This window comes from Bombus affinis, chromosome 1 (assembly GCF_024516045.1).
Source record: "Bombus affinis isolate iyBomAffi1 chromosome 1, iyBomAffi1.2, whole genome shotgun sequence".
NCBI classification, from domain to species: Eukaryota; Metazoa; Arthropoda; class Insecta; order Hymenoptera; family Apidae; genus Bombus; species Bombus affinis.
In genome coordinates this window covers 12,334,866-12,357,128 of record NC_066344.1, presented here as the reverse complement: position 1 = coordinate 12,357,128, position 22,263 = coordinate 12,334,866, and the positions used below count along the sequence as shown (strand labels likewise).

At 38.5% G+C, this 22,263-nt stretch overlaps 2 protein-coding genes across 9 annotated transcripts in view; one reads left to right on the top strand and one right to left on the bottom strand.

Annotated features, from left to right (window-relative positions):
• LOC126921354 (uncharacterized) overlaps positions 1 to 2,764 on the bottom strand; it is a 116,462-nt gene extending 113,698 nt beyond the window's left edge. The window contains exon 1 of the mRNA XM_050732887.1: positions 2,352 to 2,764. The gene's annotated coding sequence lies outside the window, so the exon portion shown is untranslated. The remainder of the gene's footprint in view (positions 1 to 2,351) is intronic.
• The window catches only part of LOC126921060 (E3 ubiquitin-protein ligase MYCBP2), a 260,246-nt gene that overhangs the window by 123,803 nt on the left and 114,180 nt on the right, over positions 1 to 22,263 (top strand). The gene's annotated exons all lie outside the window — the stretch shown is intronic.

Genomic DNA, 22,263 nt, shown 5'->3' with positions numbered 1-22,263 from the left:
ACATTTTAAATTCAATGGAGAAGTTCCTTGCGCAAGATAGATTCGTGTATTGTGGGAATTAAATCCGTAGATCCTAGTCTACGATAGCAACAACATAACAGATATTCTGTATATTGACTGGATCCAAAAATACGTCCTCCATTATGACCTTAGCCATCAGTTTAGTTATTTACAATAAAAATTAAACCAGAATTAAAAATAAAAAAATTAATCCTAGACATAGTCTACGATAGCAACGACATAGCAGGTATTCTGTATATTGATCAGATCCAAAAATACGTCCTCCATTATGACCTTAGCCATCAGGTTAGATATTTACAATAAAAATTAAACCAGAATTAAAAATAAAAAAATTAATCCTAGATGTAGTCTATGATAGCAACAACATAACAGGTATTCTGTATACTGAACGGATTTACAAAGACGTCCCCCACTATGACTTTATAGTAAAAAATAAACCAGAAAATTCTATATTTATAAATATATCTTACACATATTCAATGTAATACTGGAAGTACACATTTTGTAAAAATAAAAGTTTGTTCAAAAAAATTCCAAATAAGAACGAAGGATTTCATCGTTGCACCGCTATAAAATTCGGCTTTTATTCAAACAAGGGTAAAAAGGCAGTGAATAACGAGGGAAGCTCTTTCTTTTGGTTACTTGATACTACTAAGTATCGATAAATATTTTCAACACGAATCCAACTATTTACGTCCGTGGTTCACTACATACAATTCCTGCTATGTATCCGTAACGAAATCCTCATCGAATTGCAACGCTTAACGGATTGGCGAAACATATGAAAATCCAATCAAACAACGCGTGATACGTCTATGCGTTCGTACGTGTATAGTGTATAGCCAGAGGCGGCGTGAAACGTTGGAACGAATCGTTCTCCAGCGATATTGTTCCAGTTTCATTGATCGGCGGCGGGTTCGTTAAGGGATAGCAGGACGCGTGTTTCAAGTGCCTCGAAAAGTTGAGATCACGGTGGTCCCCGCCGGTTTCTATTAATAGATGCACGTGTGCACGCATGACGGGGCGCACCCCGATAAATCAGCGACACGATAAAAGACTGGTCGGAGAACCCGCGAGGCCCACGCACACGCAGATACGACCGGCAAAATCTCCTGTCGATCTATATAAATCGCCAGGAAATGCTTGCCAATAGGCAACAAAAGATTTATCTTTCAATTTTTTAGATAGATTTTTTGACCAATTTTTTGACGGTTTGCATGGTGTGTTGATTTTTAGGTCTGTTCAAACTTGTAGCGCTTGAGTGGCGGTCGTGATTGGATCGGTCGTTTTCATTTTTAATCATTTTATCGTTTGATTCGTCTTGCACGATTGAACTCTAATATTACTAGGTCAGTTACAAAATGAAATTTAACGTAAAAAAAATCGTACATCTTTAAACTAATAATCGCGGCTCGAGAGGTCCGCAGAAAAATTAAGGTCAAAATAGATCGACATATTCTATCTTTATAATCGTATTACAGGACCTGGACCTATTACTCTATGAGCAATCAGACCTGCATTCATTCCGCGTACCAACTTTCTATCTGTGTAATGCTTGAAATACTGAGAATTTTAGGCCTTCACGTCCTAAATTGCACACATATATAGTTCTTAGAATTCGAGGTTTCAAATAAAAGAAGCTATCTGGCATGTTGGCAAGAGATCAAGACGTGACTTCTATTGAAATCTCCGGTCGTAGCTTGTAATTGTAATTTGAAACGCGATCAAATAATCTTTAATATTTAAAGGTTTACAAAGCAGTGTACATTAATCAAGATTGTCCAAATGAATAAAAATTATAAAAAATTCTATAATGTTGTATAAGTTTTACAGTGTTCTCTAACGATCTATGTTTTGAACCAACAGCAACAGAAAAGAAAGAAACTCATTAAGTATCAAAATACTAAGAACTTCTAAGCTCAGTTCCTGAAAACTTTTGTAATTCCTACAACACCATGAAGAGAAACAATTCTCAGGAAAATCCTAATCTGGTTTTGTAACGACGCGACGAAGCGTCGCCGTTCTCAAACCGCACGACACCGAAATAGCGTTCAGCCAACGCATTACACGTTCCGCAAAATAAACATATACTGAACCGCCGTTTTCATATGACGATTTCCATATCGCGACTACTATCCTCGTATATGTCTCTATCTTTCTGAATTCGTTAGGACACGGTCGCTTTCCAAAGTAGCGTTATAGGTGACGCGAGAAGGAATTCCCTAAAGCCCGTCGAATGGAAGAAAATCGAATTTCGATCTGGTTGATCGCATTCATTTCGCGGATGCTGTGCAACCGGTAGATGAGAAAGAGACGAGCGAACCACTCACCGCAATGGATGCTCCGACTCAGCCGTGAAATCCTCTCCGAGAACGCGTTGTTTTGTGTACGCCTCCACGAGACGTACACACTTTGCTCACGTTTATTTGGTCGAATCGAAAATCAACTTCGTCCATGGACTCGCGCAAGTTCGGTGCAATTGTAGATTTTATTGTTTTCGCAACGAAGTTTCACACTTTTGTCAGTTTGAAAAATCGGGCAAATTCGTACATTGTCACGTTTTTAATATCGATCGTTTATCGTGGCAAAGTTTCAGTGAATTTATTACTTTATAATTAGCAAGTGATAAATCTCAACATTTATTTTTTACTCTTTTCGTAATGACAGAGAAAACGCACTGATTATTCGATTCTATTCGATGGGATCGTACATCGGTGTTTTAAAGTTTCGCGGTCTTTGAAGATCGAAACCGAACCGATACAAAAGTTGCGCAGAAGCAGACGCTGCAAACGCATCGTCGACACTGGCACGAAGCGGGTCTCTTAGGTTGGAGAACCGGACGCGGGCCACAGTTGCATCCCCGCCACGATTTTGCTGCGAGAAACGGGCCTTAAGGCTTGCTCACAATCGCGACAATCGCGAATATATCTGCTTCTCCTAGTATGAAACACATCTACGGACAGTTGCTAACAACCGACGACGATTCTCTACGCTTCATTTTCAAGAATGGATTCTCAAATCGAAAATTCGAGCGCGAATCAAGTAGGCGTCACACGCCGTGCTTCGTCGAACGTCCCTGGAATTTTTCATTTTGACATCCCTCATTCTTTTTTTTCTTGCTGGAGTACGCGAAGGAGGAAGAATATTTTCCCAGGGGACACATTAATTTACATGCAACCCGCGAATCCCGTTCTTCACCCGGCTATTCGAATGGAGTAACCATATCTTTCTTATACCGTGTTACCAAAAGATTTCGCGTACAAAGAGCGAATATTCCTCGGTTGGTTTACCATCGAGTTTGAATTCCACGCGAAATTCTCCGTGTGTTATTTGTATCGAGCGAAGGCCAGCTCGTTTTCTGGGACAAATTAAATTACGTTTGATAGCATCGCCTACGGTCCGGTTTCCACGAGATTTACGAAGATGAGAGACGTCGACTCGCTCGAGTGAGTTACGAGCAACGCTACGAATTGCCCAATGGTGCGACGCGATAACGAAACTGCATAATGCGACGCGCGAGATACATATCAATTTTCCATCGGCTACTTTCCCCAGCTGGTTGCAAAGGGAAACTGCAGCCCTCAATGTGGACAGCGTATACATCTCGAGTGGTTTACCAACCTTCGTTCTGTTCAAATTCGATGAACATTCCTCTTCGACGATCAAGGAGAAGTTAAACGACACGATACGACGTTCGATGTAAGCTTGCATCTCGTCGATCGGCTGGAAAGATCCAAGAACGATTTACAACTTCTTATTGAGCATTTGAGATTCGATTTCGTGATATGGGTGATTGATATGGGATTGGAGGAAAATAATAAAAATTCTGGGTTAGTAACGGTTAATGGCATGAAGCTATCGTGCGAAAAGTTCAAAAAACTCACTGTTGGAAAATCTTTGGTACATATAGCACTTTTGGTATATATACGCTTTTTTAATGCAAGATTTAATACAAGTAAATTATGCAACATCATTGTAATTTAAAAGAGACGATGTTGTATGATTTGTGATTTCCTATTTTTATGCAGTACCTGAGCATTGCATCGTTAAAAATGTAAACCTGCCAAATTACACAACATCGCTGTACGCGAAGCAAGAGTAGTTGGATCAAGAAACTTCGAAAAGTAACTGAACTCATAATTAATTAGATCATGTATAATTAAATTAAAGGGAATACGTAACTTGATTAAAGCTTAATCCGTTAGTGATTAATCTGTTGTTCTTAGTTAAATATAAAATACAGCGTAGAGTATAAATATTGAGTGAACATGTATGAGATTATATGATGTATAACATCGACGAAAGTGGAAAATTTGCCATCACCCAATATCGTAACAGTTACAAATTCCAATATCACATTAATAATGTAATAAATCATGCGTTAATATCTAAATCCCCGACCTACGAGCATCGTCTCTCCTTTATCAGAACGATCAAACAATTTTCAAACTCCAAAGTATACCACTTCGAGTTTACCAATATAGGATAATGAAGGAGTCTTTTAAAATTCCGCACGACAACGAGAGTTATACGAGTTTAGTTTTTTCTACCATCTCTGTTGAGTTAATGAATTATAAGCAGAGTTAGTGAAAAAAGCTGGGGGGAAAAATAATAATGGAGATCTCGAATTGGAGTCACGCGAGGTGACATCGCGGGATGAGAAGCGAGCATTTAGGTGGACGACCTCGGTCCACCCGGGCGTCGACCCGCAAGACAGAGACACGTGAGACGATACAAAGAGTTTCAGACGTGGCTGTGCAAGAGGACGAACGCCTGGTCAGTGTATGAAATTGACACCGTGTATTACAGAGAAAGCTGACTCTCCGGGCGCTTTCTTAAGCTTCTGAGACACGGAGCCCGACGCGTTACCGGATTTCAGGCCTCGCGAGGATGAAATTCATCCGCGCCGGAAACGCGAGGAAACGGGGTAATCTTCGCGCGTGGTGTAGCATTCGTCGAGAGTTTTATACTGAAACCATGACCAATTTATTGTGCGCCGTTTGTATCGTGCAAATTGCATGGTGGATGTGAACAAATTTTATACCTATATCTCATCTGACAGAGAGATAGGAAGAAGTACAGAAGGAGAAAGGAGAAAGAATATTCTGAAAACTAAGTAAATTAATAATACGTTGATTATACGACTAGTGTGTGAATAATGTTTTATTTAAAAAATATATATTCTGTGATTTAATTGTTATTCGTGTTATTTGCAATTTTTGTACTGTGCTTTTTGAACGTGATAATTGTTTTGAACGGTGCTGCAGATTAATAAAGGACGAATGTTTGAAGATTTAAAGGCTGGGAGAAGTAGGAGCGCTTAATAAACATGAAATTTAAAATTAATTTCCTCCGAACAAGGTTGTTTTTTTGTGTCCTCTTTCACATGGGATGTTTCATTTGTCTTTCTCCTACCCAAATACAATATTCATACGTGTAAATTATGAGGGGCGTATATTATATTAATACGTCCTTGATCTTTTTTTCGTTGTTTGATATAATACGTGCATTTTAATTTTCCACTCATTATAATTGAACTACATTATTTCTCATGAACGGGTAAATTTTGCTCACATTTTCTCTCAAATATTCCAAAAATGAAAATGGAAAATTATTTTCGGAACTAAAAGTATTGAAACCTTTTAGAATCTTCAGTTAATTCGATCTTTTATATTCTTCGCGTTAAGTACTTATATTTTTAGAGCTTAAGAATAAAAAGGAAGCAAACAATCAATATTAAAACAAAACGATAAAAGTTCCTTCTAAAGAAGACAGATATTGTCAAATATTTATTTCCTTCGGAAGATGAAATATTACTTCTTATTGTCAAAATGTTAACGTTACATCAGCATTGCTCGTAAACCCGACGGGTTGTATAATACCGTGTCACCTGTCACATTTGTCCGCGGCAATTAGACCAACTTGTACTTGTCTCTGTCAGTGGGCGTTAGAATTTTAATCGTGACCTGGTTTTCATAGTTCATCGGTCAGGAACGAAAAAACGGACAAGAATGCGACAGCTCAAAGAATGTAGCCGCATTTGTCTACCGAATCGCCGATAATCCTCTTCCTGTCCTCTTGAAATCCTCTGTAATTTATCAAATTGATCGAAGACATATAACGACAACTCGTGACAGATCTCGTTATATTATTAAAATTCTAACACGGTAGTTAATCAGTATTCTTTATTCACCTAAACTGTCATATTTAGACTCTTGCTGCATAAATCATTCAAAAATTCTATTACCTTTATTTCTTTCAAATTCAGAGGATTCGATAACAACTTGTAAAACGATTCAATGTCGCTATCAGTGTTGCAATCAATTATCCCTACTCTTGTAACCACCTGCTCTCGAAATTAATTATTAAAAAATTCTCTTTCATCTTACTCCGTGAACGTAATGTCACCGAAAGACATAAAAACACACGTGTAACAAAATTTAACTTTTATATATGTTAATGTTTAAAGGAATTTCAAAATATAAAAGAAATAATTTATTACAGCTCTATGAATATTTCAATTTCTACGAGACACGGTCTAGATGAATTTAGATCGAATCAAGAACAGTGGAAAAAAGTATTAGACAAATTCTTGAAACTCCCTTTCACAAACAAACTTCGACAATGTCAACTGACTGAAAAAAAAAGAATAGCGAATGAGATCTTGCATTAAAGTAATATTCACCATCTATGAATCAAATTCCAATATCTTAATCATTTTTCTTCTCATAAGTATCATCGCAAAAACTTATCAAAAATTGTCATCGTCTCTTTTAATCACTCCAACATGTCAACATATACTAGAAACGATCTTTGCCAATCCTAGACAAATTGTCAGAAGCATTGTTCCACAATGCTGTTAAAGTCGGAAAGAAAGTTTGCTCGTTGAGAAGGTACCGGAAAGAATGGAAGAACAGGAGCAATCGCGGATGCAAATCAACGAGGGACGCGCGTCCCGATGCGATAGCTCGACGGCCAATACGAAACGAGTGGTCCTTATCGAGGATTAGCCTAGAGTCTAGAGGGCGGACGATCCGGACTGAATTTCGATGAATCCGGATAACCGACTGCGACGACTGGTCCGGCCGCTATTGAGAACTCTCCTTAATCTCGTCCTCGGGTCGGTTGTTCCAGTCGAGCCGCTGTCGACCTGTTGGCGAGTGGATATGCCCACTAGAGAAAGAGAAAAAGCGACGATATCGCGGGCCTAGAACATCCGCTGGAAGAGAAATTGCGAGGATAGAGAGTCCGTAGTGGACGAATGCTCGGTTGCCTTCTGCTTCAACGGAGGAACGCTCGAAACGATGAAATATCGACGAAGTTGGAGAATTTTATTCACACTGAAATGTCTGGGTTTGTGGTTCTAATGGAAGAGTCATGGGGTGATGAAGGATTTGGTTTAATTGCCGGTAATTCGAACGTATATGTTCGTCCACAAGTATTAGGATATTAACATCTGAATAAAACGATCCGGCGATTGATAAATCGTTGGAAATATAATCCTACTGCCATTCTTGAATTTGTATATTTCGATCCTTGATTTTAAGGTGTTTGGTGTAAAATGAAAATGACGTATCATATAATTTCAGGAATTCTCTTATGTTTTGTTCCGACGCGAAATATTTTTTAACCTTAGAAAAACACAATTAGATGGAAAATGACTGAGAGAAGCTGATAAGGAGAGAAACGATCAGGAGTTACGATTTCTTGAAACGACTAAACAATTAGTTGATAAACAATTAAGGATCAAGTCGGAAAGTTTTCCTGAGTTCGTAGTTGGCGAGTTACTTTAAATGGTTTCCATTATAGGGTCTGCAGGATATTCTCTGGTGTTTTCTTTAACCCCTTTGGTATGGAACTGGCCGCTAGCTGGACGGTACTCTCTATTATGAACGTGTATTTTTCGCGTAGATAGTGTTTGCTGGTCTTGCCATGATATTTTCCTTTACTTTCTTTTTATATTATCTCCAAGGATTTTAGATGGAATAAAATGTAAAAGATATGTTAGAATTAAAAAGAAGAATATGAAAAATTTCATTTTATTTTTCTGCGTTATATTTTCAAATTTGTTACGATTCCCTCGCTATAGATAAATTTATAGATATAACTTCTTCGTTATTCAATAATGTTTAAAGGAATCGAAAAATTTCTGAAGTTTGGTTTCTAAAATCTTACGAGTAAGCTAAATTGATCAGCTGATTCTTTTGTTTTTGCAAAGTTAAATACCAATTAGGCGCTAAAATTGAGAAATTCGCAGAAATTGAGGTTGATCCCTTTAGTCTCTGCGTACCTCGTACATCGTTTAGAAGCATACGAGGACCGCTTCATGGCGAGCGGTTATAGTCACACCTAATATATGAATAGGGTTTCGCGGCGAGTAACCATACTCTCCATAGTAACAAAAGGGTTAATAGTTGATAATAAACGGTGGCTCGCTAGTAGAGCTAGAGTTTCACAAGGATTGTGGTCAAATCTGTTTCCGGGACACCTTTAGAAGACCAAAGGTCGTAGTAACCAGGACAGCAGAATTCAAGAAACAATCCTTATTACTTCTCTAAATTGAAACAGAATTAACGTATAAAAATCATAACATTTAATTTCAGACTGATTTTGTGTTAAATTCTGGAATTCTATTGAACGCGTGACAATTCCATATTCTTGACTCATAGGGTACTTATAAATGCGTAACTATATAAATCACATAATTTACTGAACTCGGATCTTGCCATCCTTCCGCGTTATTCACTAAATATAACTCGATAGGATCGTGTTTGTACGTCAATTGTATGTTATAAAATGAACTTTATGATCATGGCGCGTTTTACAAATTGTACTTATTATTGACAGTTAAATCCGCGAGGTTTTCCTCGGATTAAATGTTTCTGAACAAAAGCAATGGAAATCTCGTAGCTGGAACAAATTATGTCGGTAATTCTGATAATCGCGATGAAACGAAGCCGAGCGAGGTAAACGCGAGTTCATTCACGAGACTACGGAATTCATCTGAAAAGAAAAACTCGTAATGAGAAAGAATAATACACTGCAACCGCTCGCATTTCGAACAATGCAGCATTTCACGTTCAACTTTGCTTCAGGAGGCAAGACGCTCGTGGAATAACAAGGACGTTCATCGACCACGTGGTTATTATTATCGACAATTATCCACATTTATGCAGACAGTTTTGCGTCTCGCGCACTGCCAGGCAATAATCGTTAAATTAATTGCCGACAAAGATATTGTAGTAAAAAGATTAATGATAAACGAGCGATTGAAATCTGCTAGTTCGATAGAAAAGAGAAATAATAATAATTATTATTTAATTATTATAAATTGTTATTATTAATTATAATATTGAAGTTCATGAGTAATTACAATATTGGATACAATATAGTAGGATTTATGACCTCATGAATTTCATAGATCGTGTAACGTCGTAATTATTAGTTTTGTGTTTTGTATAGAGGGTAGTTTATGGATCCTAACAAAAGGCCATAACAAAACTGTGAATAGGCCAGTTCCAAACATGTATATGTAATCAGTTCCCCAATTTAAGATATATACATAGTTAATAAATGTACTGAAGGGAATAAAAAATTTAGTATTAAATACTAATTTATTTTTTGAGACGATAAAATATTGGTACGATAAAAACTACAATTGTAACAAAAATGCATCGCCATATACTTCCCCGCGCGCCATTATACAAAAACCACAAAAAACCATGCAAATTCCATTGCTTTCAATTGTCTCATTTATTATACTAATTATGACCGTCTAATCTATTTTGCAATAAATTATGCACAAGCGTATACAATATCTTGCCCCATATTGTGTACAACAACAGTTCAATTCTTAGAGATCCAACCTCTTTGCGCAAAGATCGAAAGAACCGGAGTTCTCCATTCATTTTTCTAAAATTTAGCTGTCTAATTACAAAAACGTAATCGAAATATCTAAAACTACACGTAGATCAACATTGAATGATTTTATTGAAACAAAAATTAACGGATGGCGACTGCAACGGCAGTTGCAATATGCATTTGAGTTATTAATCGAAATATTTATACTTTGTGTACACGGTGGTATTATCTGTTAGCTTGGCGTGAACGCACGCGACGACGACGTCGGTTCGAAAGGCATGGCCTCGCGGTGCAATTACATTAATTCTCCTAATTGAGGAGACGCGTCGACGTGACGCCTTCGGTGTGGAAGACGCGTGGCGAACGGACAAAGTGATACGGTCGAGCCGAGGCGTGCGATTTCGAGCACGTTACCGCCTCAGCGTCGATTAATCAGATACGAGCTTCGTTTTCAAGCCCCACCTCTGCTACTCTTGACGATGGCTCCTTGTTTTTGCCCACCGAAGTGCGTGATTATCGAGTCGAATGGCGCCTCTGAGTCGCTGAGAGATACGAGTCTCTTGTGCTTCGATTTTTCTGTTCGGTGGTAGGTTTTGTTTGAAGTCGGATTAACAGCCAGAGTTCAGGGTTGAGTGTAAGTGTTGTGAATGTTGAATATCATGGTTGTCGAATTAGGAGTGGAATATTATGGGAGACTTCTTTCTTCTTTATTCGGGGTACAAGAGGAATTTAATAAAAGAGTTGAAGATTGAATTTGTTCTCGCTTCAAATATATTTGGACTGGTTGAATAGGAAGTTTTTTTAATCATATGATTGTTGAGCTGCAGATGGATTGTTATGGTACATTTTTGTTACGAAGGGTACAAGATTAAATTTTAGATTAAATTCTTTTAAATGGAATATTTCTATTCAACCTACTAAACGTCGTGGCCTTCCTTTATCACAATCCTCCTCTTCTCTCCAGACAGAATCATCATATCGATAAATCGGCATACGAAACTATGACTATACAATCATGTTCCTGTACGAAATTGAAAGAGGCGAGAAGGATGACAACTTTCTAAACGAAAGTTATAAATGTTTGCGATTCACCTACAAACGGAACTCTCTCAAAAACGTCTCTAAATACCGAAAACCACTTGGTTGATTCGGAACGAAGAACACGTTTCTTTGGTTGAACAACCTGTTCTATCGTTACCACTGATACGAAAACACGTATGCTACGAATTGACGTGGCGAAACGGAAAATTCTGTCGCACGCTCGTCGTATTATCAGCCCCGTGAATATGGTGTTCCCATTTCCCGTGGCTAGATGTTTCTCCTTCCATTCTCTCTCTCCCTCTCTCTCTTTCTCTCTCTGTTTCGTTGTCCCTGGTCCGAGCTCCCTTCCGTTTTCGCCTCTGACCATGCCCACATCCTGTCCCAATGCAATCAAATTACTCGCTGCTCGACGCGCCAACGGGGAAATGTCGTTAACCGTGGTGGTTATCGCCGGTGCGTGTCGCGTGTCGCGCTTTAAATCGAGTTTGTACCTTCTGCACGATCGGCCTGTGCCCGGGCTAAACCCGATTTTTGTTTTCGTCCGGAGGAGATTCCCTGGTGACCGGTCGCGATCGACCAACCCCATCCTCACCGTACCAGAGTCACTCTGCCATTCCGTTTCGCGTCGCTTGCAATGGCTATCGGATGGTCTTCTCTCCCTTTGCTCGCTCGTGTGTTTCAACCGTCCTCGAAATTCGATCATAGGGTGATGAAGGATGCAGCATGCGAATGAAAGTTTCAATAGGTTTTCAAGAAGATTTTAGAAGGGTTTTTTTTGAATATGATACTGTGACGAGAAGAAAGGAAAGTTTAAAATTGGGACACTATGAATTTTAGTAACTTTTCTAAAAAGAAGAAAAATTAGCGTGTTAGTGATAGTCGTCTATTTTATGGCATATATTACGTTTATTAAATGTAAATCAACTTTGTAGAATTATGATGACTTTTTATGCTTCTTAGTTTAACTTTCTTCTTTCCGCCATTGTATGTATATTATACATGTAGAGGGTCGTTCGCCTAAAGGAAAGAGCTGCAGAAAGAGAAGATACTAAGAGAATGAAAGAAACGAAAATAGTACAGAACGACAGCTAAGGAAGGAAAAGGAAATAAAGAAACGGAAAAGACGCTTCCTGTAGATCTACTACAAGAACAACCTAATGTCTGCTTAACGTAGGATACTTCTACTGTATCTCTCCATTGTCTGTTTCTTAATATACTTCCAATCTATGCAGTATAAGAAAGTATTAGAAAATCGTATTATAATATTATATCACTTATTTTGCTTTCCACTTCCTAGGAATTCTGAAGCGTTTACTGGCCAAATATTTTTTAAACATACCTGGTACTTTTTATTTCGTTATGAAGGAATCTGTTTTCATACAATATTTCTACTTATAAAGCTTAATATTTCGGAAGCGGTGATTCAATCTCGGCGGTAATGCAATCTTCGTAGATTGAGGTTAACGCGTAGCACAGCCTGTCATTGCGGAATGATTGTAAAATACAGGCGGATTCGTGACACGAAAACGCTGCGGCACGAGCTGATCGAGAATAACGACGCAGCAACGGAGCGCGAGCTCGGTTGTTCCCGAGGGAGCGACAAATCTTAATTCCCGAGCACCGATTGTCCTCGTTTCTGGCTCGGAACTGGTTCATCGATAACGCAACTTCCGCCTGGGGATTCTCATTTGACTGAAACGCACGCAATTATTTTTCGTCAAACTGTCGCGTTTTTCGCGTGGTTGATGAATTCAACGTTACCAGTTCGATATATGCATTCAAATTGCGTCCCATACTTTTCCCTTCACCTATATGATCATTTTTCCTCTCCTTTTTCTGTCTATTTCACACACACACACACACGCACGCACGCACGCACACACACACACACACACACACCAATTTACTGTAACATCGATGGAGCAAAATTTTCGTCGAACGCGGTCCATCGACGATTATCGTTTCATGCGGCTCGTTAATTAGATTTTAACCAGGCGACTGGAAAAACCTAATTTCGATTTTTCCGCCAAAATAACGCTGGGCTCCATCGGTTCGATTAATCACATTCCCGGTGCTTTTTTCCCCGCGTGGAAAAGCTTTTTCTCTAGACCGCGTTGGATCAGCGTTAGATCGACGACTGACGTCGCGAGACAAATCGTCGCACGCAGATCTGCCGATCGGTAACGTCGAAAGATACGACGAAACGGATTCGTGAAATCCAGAAATATATCGGTTCGCTCGGCCGTTTTTATTTACGCTTAAAGAATAGCCGACCAGCTATTCCATGTATTCGCTACGAGAATCGGTACCGTTGTATTTTGATTCACGTTCGTTCGTTATTTTAAAATCGATAACGCTTTTACTATCGAAGTTTCGATGTTTTACTAAACGGTTGGTCAGGTTAGTATTAACTGATCGCGGTCAGACAAACGCTGTCGATTATCGTTCTCGGCATATACTCGTATAACGCTATTCGTTTAGAAGGCTCGTAATGCGGTTGACTTTTCAATGAAATTTCGAAATTCCATCGGCGTGGCCACCGGTCCCGAATTGAATTGTAATGAATTCTGGATACGCAGACCGCGTAACAGTATTAAAGTGGCTTCATTTACGTTTAATCGGTTGGGTCGCGTAAATTGAATGGCGTTAGGAACATCCGGTTTACATTAACACAATTGATTCCTTTCGTCCGGACATTACCGGGAAAAATGGTACAAATAACGCGTCAAATCGTCACAATCGCGATACTCTCAATGTATGTTTCATTTGTTTTCAACACGAACAGATTTAATGTAAAATTTAGTTGGTATTCAAAATTAACAGAACGTGTTTGAGATATATCAACTTTGGTTGCAATATCGTCCAATTGCTCCGATCATATTCTAGCTAATTTGCAAATTCGAAATTGCCATTATGAATGTGCCCTGTGCACTTAATAATTACCTAACTCCACAATCGTAGACTAATACTATGTAGGAGTCTCGTTTAGATTTATTGATTTATTTGACTTGACTTGAAATATTCCTTTAAATTTGTACGCTCGTCTTAAGTCAGATTAGGTGACTTTAAATTATTTAAATCTATATAATTCGAAATATCTCAGTCAAGTATATTAGCCAATCTCTGTCGCTCGCCTTGAAGTTATTTATGTTCAAATAACTTGATTTGAAGAGAGTATCTCTCAGCAAATAGAATAAGTAATAGTACTTAATTAAACGTACTAAAAATATTCTGCATACGAAGCGAAACTAAACATAAAGTTCAGAAAAGGTCGAGTTAATTTAAGCAACTGATATCTAAGTAACTGATGCATATCATTCTAGTTTCGTGTATTTTAGGTATTTATTTTGAAGCAATTGCTAGCCATGTAACTTGTCGTGTATAATCAAAGACTCGAACTCGGGTTTACGAAATTCAACTAGATCGATTAATCTGAACGAGGTTAACGCTATGACTGTCGCGACTAGTGTCGACTACTACCAACTACTACTCAACTTCTCCATACTTATTCTACCTTTTTACTTTCTAACTCTTCATAGTCATTAAATTTTTTCATAATTCTCTTAATTCCTACCACGCAAATTACCTTCGGAACTAGCTAATTGTAAAACTAACGCGTTAATCTTACGACAAACAACACGAAACTATCCTTCGACAGAATACATCTGGTAAAAAGATTGTCCTACTCTTTGTCTCGTACAATCGTCCATGTATCTTTCAGGAACACGTAATTCGAGTAGAAAATATAAAAGTGGAAGCACGAGGAAGTTATTTGGATGGGTGTATAGGTGCGGTTCCCATGCAATATTAGCGGCACGTTCGTGTTCCCGGTAGTATAGCTCGAAAGCAGTCGACCTTGGGTTCAATCTCGCGGGAATTCGGGAACCTCGGCAGCAGTAAGGATCCCCTTCAGCCCCGTTTGCTGGCCGTTTCTCAGCCTAAAGCGAGTAAGAGAGAGAGAGAGAGAGAGAGAAAGATAGCGGACTTTATGCTTCTAAGCCGTCGTTATTGCTGCGGCGCGACGGTTTGCACGCCGCGGTATGCGTTTCATGAAAGATGGATCGCGTGCCACGTACCCTTATAGAGACTTCTCTTCCAAGGGTCATGCATTGGCCATGAAAAAGGCTTTAGACATAAGAAGCGACTTTAACGTAATACTCGTGGCCTGGGCGCACGCGACTTTCCCGTATAATTTTTTTCCTCTTTTCTCCTCTGCTCTTTCCTCTCTTCCTCTTTTTTTCACCAGAATATCCGCTTTAAATGGCTCGAGAGGCAGAGTTACGATGTCACGGCATTTTTTTTGCGATAATTTTTTAATGCAACCACCGGAGGAGACTGGAGAGCAACGTTTTGAACGATGAGAGGGTTGTAAATGTTTAAAGGGAACGGTTTCGTAAAGTGTGTGTCTTGGTAGGTGAAAGCCTTAGGGAAAGATTAATCGTTAACGTTAGATGGGTCGGATAAAAGTTTCTATCCTCTGTTTATTAATGACTATAGAACGACGTACATAACGACCGTACAGCTGGGTGGCAGATTGTATATATGTAGATCCGAATGTCAAATATTTGATGTCCTCGCAGAGGCAGTGCTCGTGCAAATGTTTGGCAGAAATGTGCTCGCGGAACTTGCATCGGTACGTTCTAAAAGTGAGATCGTGCTGATTCGCCAGTTCAATATTCGTATTTCCGTCGAATCAGTGTAATTACGTGCCCTACTTTGAATATGCAATTGCGACTCTTACTTCCTTTTATTGCATGAAACGCAAATGAGCAAAAAAGAGTAAGGTCAAGCAGTGTGTACATATTACAGATATGCATCGCCAGAGCTACTGATAAATATGCTACGCATTAATAATTATAATTAAAATCATGTAACGAAAAGAAATATATACACAACAATTTTACCAAACACGTCCGCATATTTTCAATAATTAAGAAAATGAAAAGTCTGAAAAGGTTCGTTATATATTTCTACCCTACTAGCTAATTCTAACGATGTAGGAATAAGTAAAAATCTTATATTTCATTCATGAATTTTTTATATTCTATTTCGAACCTGTCCCGCTTTCTCTCTCGGCAAAGAACCTTTGAAAATTAGCCATAGAGAGTGATCAAATCCTAATCCCGTACCCTGTGAAATCGGATCATTTCACCTTTTCTAATCGATGGTACACAGAGGAAGGCGAGTGATCGCGATGCTTTCGTGTTAAATTTAATCGCACTAAATTTGATCGGTGTCCATAACATCGATTAGCGGCGGTATACCTACAATGTTACGAGGGCTGTGAAAGTTGTAGCTGGATGTGGCTCAGCTTGAGGGATCGGCAGTGTAACAGGGACAAAGTTTTCACTGCTAGATCGTCGTGTGTTGTCGTCTTTGTCGCCATCTTCGTCGTCGTCGTCGTCGTCGTCGTAGCGTCGTAGAGGCTTAGCCGCCACGCGGCGCTTTATCAACGTTGTAACGAGCTGTCGGCGTTATTGCCGAGGTGTCTCCGTTACCACGGAAGCTGACGTGGCGTTTCTAATAAAACGATCGCGGCCGCGCCACTACCGCCAAGGTAGCCTGCATTGTATGTTAGGATCGTGGGAGGAGATGTTGGTAAAGGGCTCGTGTTAACGACCCAGCCAGGTTCCCTATAATCCTGAGGTGGATCAATTCCAGTAGACCAGCGAATCTAGAGTGAACGCCCACACGTTCCCGGAAGCTGCTGCACTCGGCTCGTTCCAGAAACGATCGAATTTTGATTATCCTATCCCTATTACCCTATCGCGTGATTTTATTCATCGATTTCTTCGCTTCGAGTAGTCATGATCCCTTGGTGAGTCTGATGATTCGTGGGGCTGACGTTGGTTTTGTCATGTACGAGATATAAGAAATCATGAAATTAACAGATCACCGGTGATCTCGCGTCGCAGTTCGAACATTTCACAAATAAGGTAAAAAATTGAACTTTAGATATGGTAGTAAAATTTATTGTACGAATCCAAAACAGAGTGACGGTTCAGAGTGTTATAACAAAAAAAGTGTTGAGTGCTGATTTGGCAGGGTTCTTATACTAAGGTTTGGTCCCTCTGGAGGGATTATCGTCGGATGTATATCAGACGCGGCTATTCTGTTACTATCTGGTTATTGTTTCGATGGCATGCAGGATGTTTTGTCTACTCTATTGCTGCTTCTCAGCGTGCGACAATTTCAATGCTGTCTCGTTCATTCCTTATATCGTGTACCTATACATGTATTCAAATCCTTATCGAGAGATTCACGGAATTCTGAACATACGTTTAAGTCAAACGCACAAGAGCATAGAACAAGAACGAGAGCACCGTTCGCTCATCTGATGACATCAGTCATCCAATAATTTGTTTGTCAATTATATTTACACCAAAGGAGCTTCTTCAGGGTAAACGAGAGCGAACGATTTGGCGAGCAGAAGTCAAATGCCAAACAAATACTTATTTATACTTTAATTTTATTAAAATAGGGGAAGATTAATGCAATGATCGAAAAACGGTATCTGCTTCCCAAGGAATTATTTAAGTATCCGATTTAAATTATTTGGATGTGTAAATAAATAATGGGTTAAATAAAATGGATTTTTGAACATTCTCTTGGGAGGATAATGTATGTAATATCTTTGTAACGCGAGCAATCGGCGAATAAAGACAATTTAACTTTATTAGTTTGCGACGTAAATTCGTTCTCGTCTGCCAAATATCTAATAAATTGTGCACCACAGTCTTATTCTAATTGGTTTTTGGCCGATTAGCTAATATGTTTTTAGGAGATTAATACGTTTTAGAAAGCAGTGAAATTTCGAGTGATGTTGACGATATAAATTTACGTAACTGTTTAGCACGTTAGCTTGTATACACATAAAACGCAATTACCGTTGCTAATCAAGCAAATAGCGGTGATTATGACAACGGGATTCGCAAGAGGACTTATTGTCGGTGAGTCCAGTAAACACTGCACCTCCATTAACGGCCATAGTCGTGTTTCTCTTGACTGTTTGTCTACGTTTGAGCAAGGGCTTCCTCCTTCGCCGTCTTACGTTCGCCGAGGCGCCACTTTGCCTTTATGTAAGCCCCTCTGCTACAATTTCCGTGCGTGAACTTTCTAAATCCGTTTTTTCACTTTTCATGCATTGATCTAGCCACCAACGCATTAACCTGTGCGAATGTGACATACGTGGATGCATAATTAGCACCGAAAAAATTGAGAGATCTTTTTTAAAATTTTATTCGTAAAGATCTACGAGCTATAATTTATGTGGGATAAAACCTGACTTTTCCGAGTACGTTTCTTGAAATATTTTTTAGTTCTTTGTTCTCTTTATGTGTATTTCGAATTTTACTTTCTTTTTCTTTGATTTTGTGTATATAAATTTTTCTTTTATCCATAACCACAAGGAGTAGTTACAATCCTATATTTATATTTTGACACTATGGGAATAGGAAATTGTACACAAAGCTAAATGAGGAGGTAGCCTTGAGCAGCCAACATTTTAGTTTCAATTTAGACTGTCAGTCAAACACAGGGAACACAAATTGTTTGCTCACACAATATGAAGTCTCCTGTGAGTTGCCTCTCGAAATGGCTTTTCTGCTCTTGTTTATGTCTAATTTAAACGCAGCCATGGCTTCCTGCCTGCTGTACAACCCAAGATTCCCAGAATTTCTCCTCGAGTTCTAATAATTAACATCGACAACGTTAAATTAAATATAATTTGCAGAATTTTTCCGCGGAAGCAACGCTTTCGATCGAGGGAAACGATGAATAATCAATGGCCGTGCATTTTCTAACAGAGAAAGAGAACCCCTGCTAATTAATGCAACCGATATAACCCTGCTTTTCCTCTCCTGGCCGTCTAAAAGTTGGAAAATTCATTTTGCGCGTCGTTTCACTTACCGTCCCTTTTTAGGGCTGCAACTTTCAATTACAATCAAATCGATAGAGTTTACGGACCGCATGATATCCGACTTCTTATGAATTTATGAATTGTAAATCTATCTAGAAAACTGATTCAAGGATTTTTAATGCCACTGTGTTTTATTCGATCTTCTGGTTTGAGAGTTCTCATGGAATTAAAAAATTTTCGGAGATTAATTCTCTATTGTTGCTCGACCGTGATTTAAGAATATTTAAATATATGTTGTTTGGAATGATGTTTGATATAATTTAATTCTTCGAAGACAAAATAGGTCGTTGAACGTCTAAGCGAAGTTTCAACTTTGAAAATCGAGTGAGAAGCCAAATGTCTAATTTTGTATTTAAAACCCATTAAGAATTTGACAATCACCAAAATTCCAGATTTCAACTAATTACATTAAACAGTCCTTTTAATTCCATTAATCTCAAGTTTTCCAACTTTCGACTGAAATAAGATTTTCAACTATATCTATTAGGTTCCCCGAAAAGTTTCTTTCGTTCTATAATATATGAACAACAATTTATGTTTTATATTATTTTATTGAATTAAGTATGATCTCGTATTATTTCTATTATTATGTTCGTGTATAATTCAATAAACCAATATAAAACAAAAAACATTGTACGTTTATTATTTCCTTATAAAACGAAAGGAACTTTTCGGGCAATCTAATATAACAGAAATTCTTTCTCTAGAGAGAATTTCACAAATGACAAAATTATGTATATCGCAAGCCTGCAGGCTTCAGTTTCCATCAAATCAAAAAACATTTTAAATTTCATCCATTTCCGGTCTGGACAGCAGCTTCTTTATCCTCGATCAGCTGTTGTCTGTTCCCTCGAGGATTCCGCCCTGTTGTGACTTCATTTTCCTTTGCATAACACGAGGGTTGTACGTTCGCTAGTCGCATGTGTCTGGTGCGTGTCGTCACGCGTCAAGCATGAAACAACAGAGGCGACGATGTCGTCCTTCCGGCGCAAGAAACGTGGCCGACATTAGAGACGTGTCGCGGTGCGATGTCGTCTAATTTCGCGCTACGCGATCTCGAGGTAGTTACTCGTCAAGGAAACTACGTGTGTACTCATAGGTGTGTGTTGCAAATTACCATCTCGTGTCTCCATTAAATATCGAACAGATGATGTCTACGTATAAGAAAAGATCCGATTTATATGACTTGTGGATTCTTCTCGACTGAATCTTTTTTATTTCGAAGTGTACTGTCAGTCACAGCTATTCAGATGCTTTGATCGATTCGTGGTATGTGATTTTTGTCAATGTGTACAAGCGAATGAGAAATTAATCATTAGAAGCGACACTTACTACCTTTTTATGGAATCAGCAGATTACAATATTAAATTACTCGTCGAAAATTATGGTAACAACATATGGTATTTGTCAAATAAAATACAGAATATGAATTAAAATGAGGTACTACCGAATTTGAATAATTTAACTTTAAGATTATGTTACTTAATTCTATCATTTGCAACAATGACAATCGAACAGTAATAATTGAATTGTAGTTATTCAGTAAGAGTGTTGGAAAATTACGCAGAGTTTATTTTTTTAATTTTGTAAAGGATTTGATTAGTGGTACTAAAATTGGAAGATTAATGAACCAAGTTGAGGGAAGAGGGAAAGTAATGGGAAAGACATTTGTATTAAAAATTCAGATTTGAAAGGAGACGAGTGGTTTCGTGTACATTAGGGACGAATGGCGACGTTATCGCAGAGTCATATTTACAGAAAATGTCGAAGAGTATCACGGTAATATTCTGCTATCTCGTAATACGCCTCGGGGACATTCTTCGTGGTTCCATGGAGACGTACCTACGTTTCTGACTCTCTATCTAAACTTTTTCATCTTTATCCAGAAGAAATTTCATTACGAGACCGCGTATGAATAGAAACGTATGCAATTTTACGTAATATAGAAACCTCGCGTTATAACGAGTCACAGAATACCATTATCTTTTATTTCTCATTAAGAAAAATACGATTACGAAATAATCAGAGAAATTTTTTTAAAAAACACCTATCCTACCTCCAATGGAAACAGAGATTATTATAAATAACATAAAGAAGTAAAAAATATATATTCAGATAAAATATACAATTTCTGCAATAAGTAAAAAAACGAAACAAAATTCAAAGGAACTTTTTTTGTATAAAAGGATTTAAAGAATGCATCGCGCACGCGCACTCAGTGACAGATCCGAAAAAAAAAACAACAAAAATTCAGAGAAGCTTTCTCTGTATGAAAAGATAAAGGAGGATGCGTCGCGCACAGAGAATCGACGAAAATTCAAAGAAACTCTCTTCGCATAAAAAGACTTACAGCATGGGTCACACACGCACAGTCGATGGCAATTTGGAAAATTCAAAGAAGCTTTCTTTCTCTGTAAAAAATAAAAAAAAAACACAGTCGCCGACGAATTCGTGGTTTACGTCAGGAATGCATCAGCCTGCGTCAAGTTACGTCGGATATAGTCGTCAGACACATGGCGGTATTACGAGGACGAATAGACGACGCGGTTCTGTTCTGCTGCAAGAAAGCCCCGAAGGATTTTGGCAAGCGGCGCCGAGAGATTTTGAGGACAGCATTGTCGACCCGACTCATTGTTCGCCTCATTGTTTCTCGTCACGTGCCAGCGTTCCTGAATTGAGTCCCCGCAAGAGAAACACACAGCCAGGGTAAGCAGCCAACCGAAAGTTTCTACGGAGGTGTATGGAGGTTACAAGGGAAACGAGGAGGGAGAGAAAGAGAGAGAGAGAGAGAGAGAGAACTTTGGCGTTTTCGATGATAAATGATTCGACGGTGATAAATTAAGCCTCCTTCGCGAGATGCCGTAAAGTCTACCAGACGAACAGCAAGACTGCTTGCGTTTCTATCGTCTCGTTTGGCTCTTGTTTCACGTGTTCGCATAAATTTGGTAATCCAGCAGAAATGAGTCTTGCGAAGCTTTCCACGACCGTATCTAGCGATTTTTCTGTCGAAAATTTCTTTCTGTAGTCTAGATATTATTTGTCGAATTCTATGAATATTTTATCCTCCTTATTTACCATCTTCAAACTGGAAGAAGCTGCTATCCTGTAACATCGTTCTTGTACTATCTCCATCTTTTTTCGTTAAATTGAAGACATTTTCTCATTATTGTCATTATTCGTTTTTATTGTTTCGTCATGGTAGAAAATGTTAGAAATTAAAAATCATAAATTATAAACGCTATGAAACAATAAACTGAAGAAGATCAAAAGGGTAGAAATTATAAATTGAGTTCACTTATAAAAGCAAAAATATGAAAACGAAATCCTGTAATTTAATCCAATATCGTGATTTGATTCGGTGTGAGGGTCGTCGCAAGTTCGCGGCTCGCGATTGAGCATCTCGAGCATCGAGCAGCAGGTGG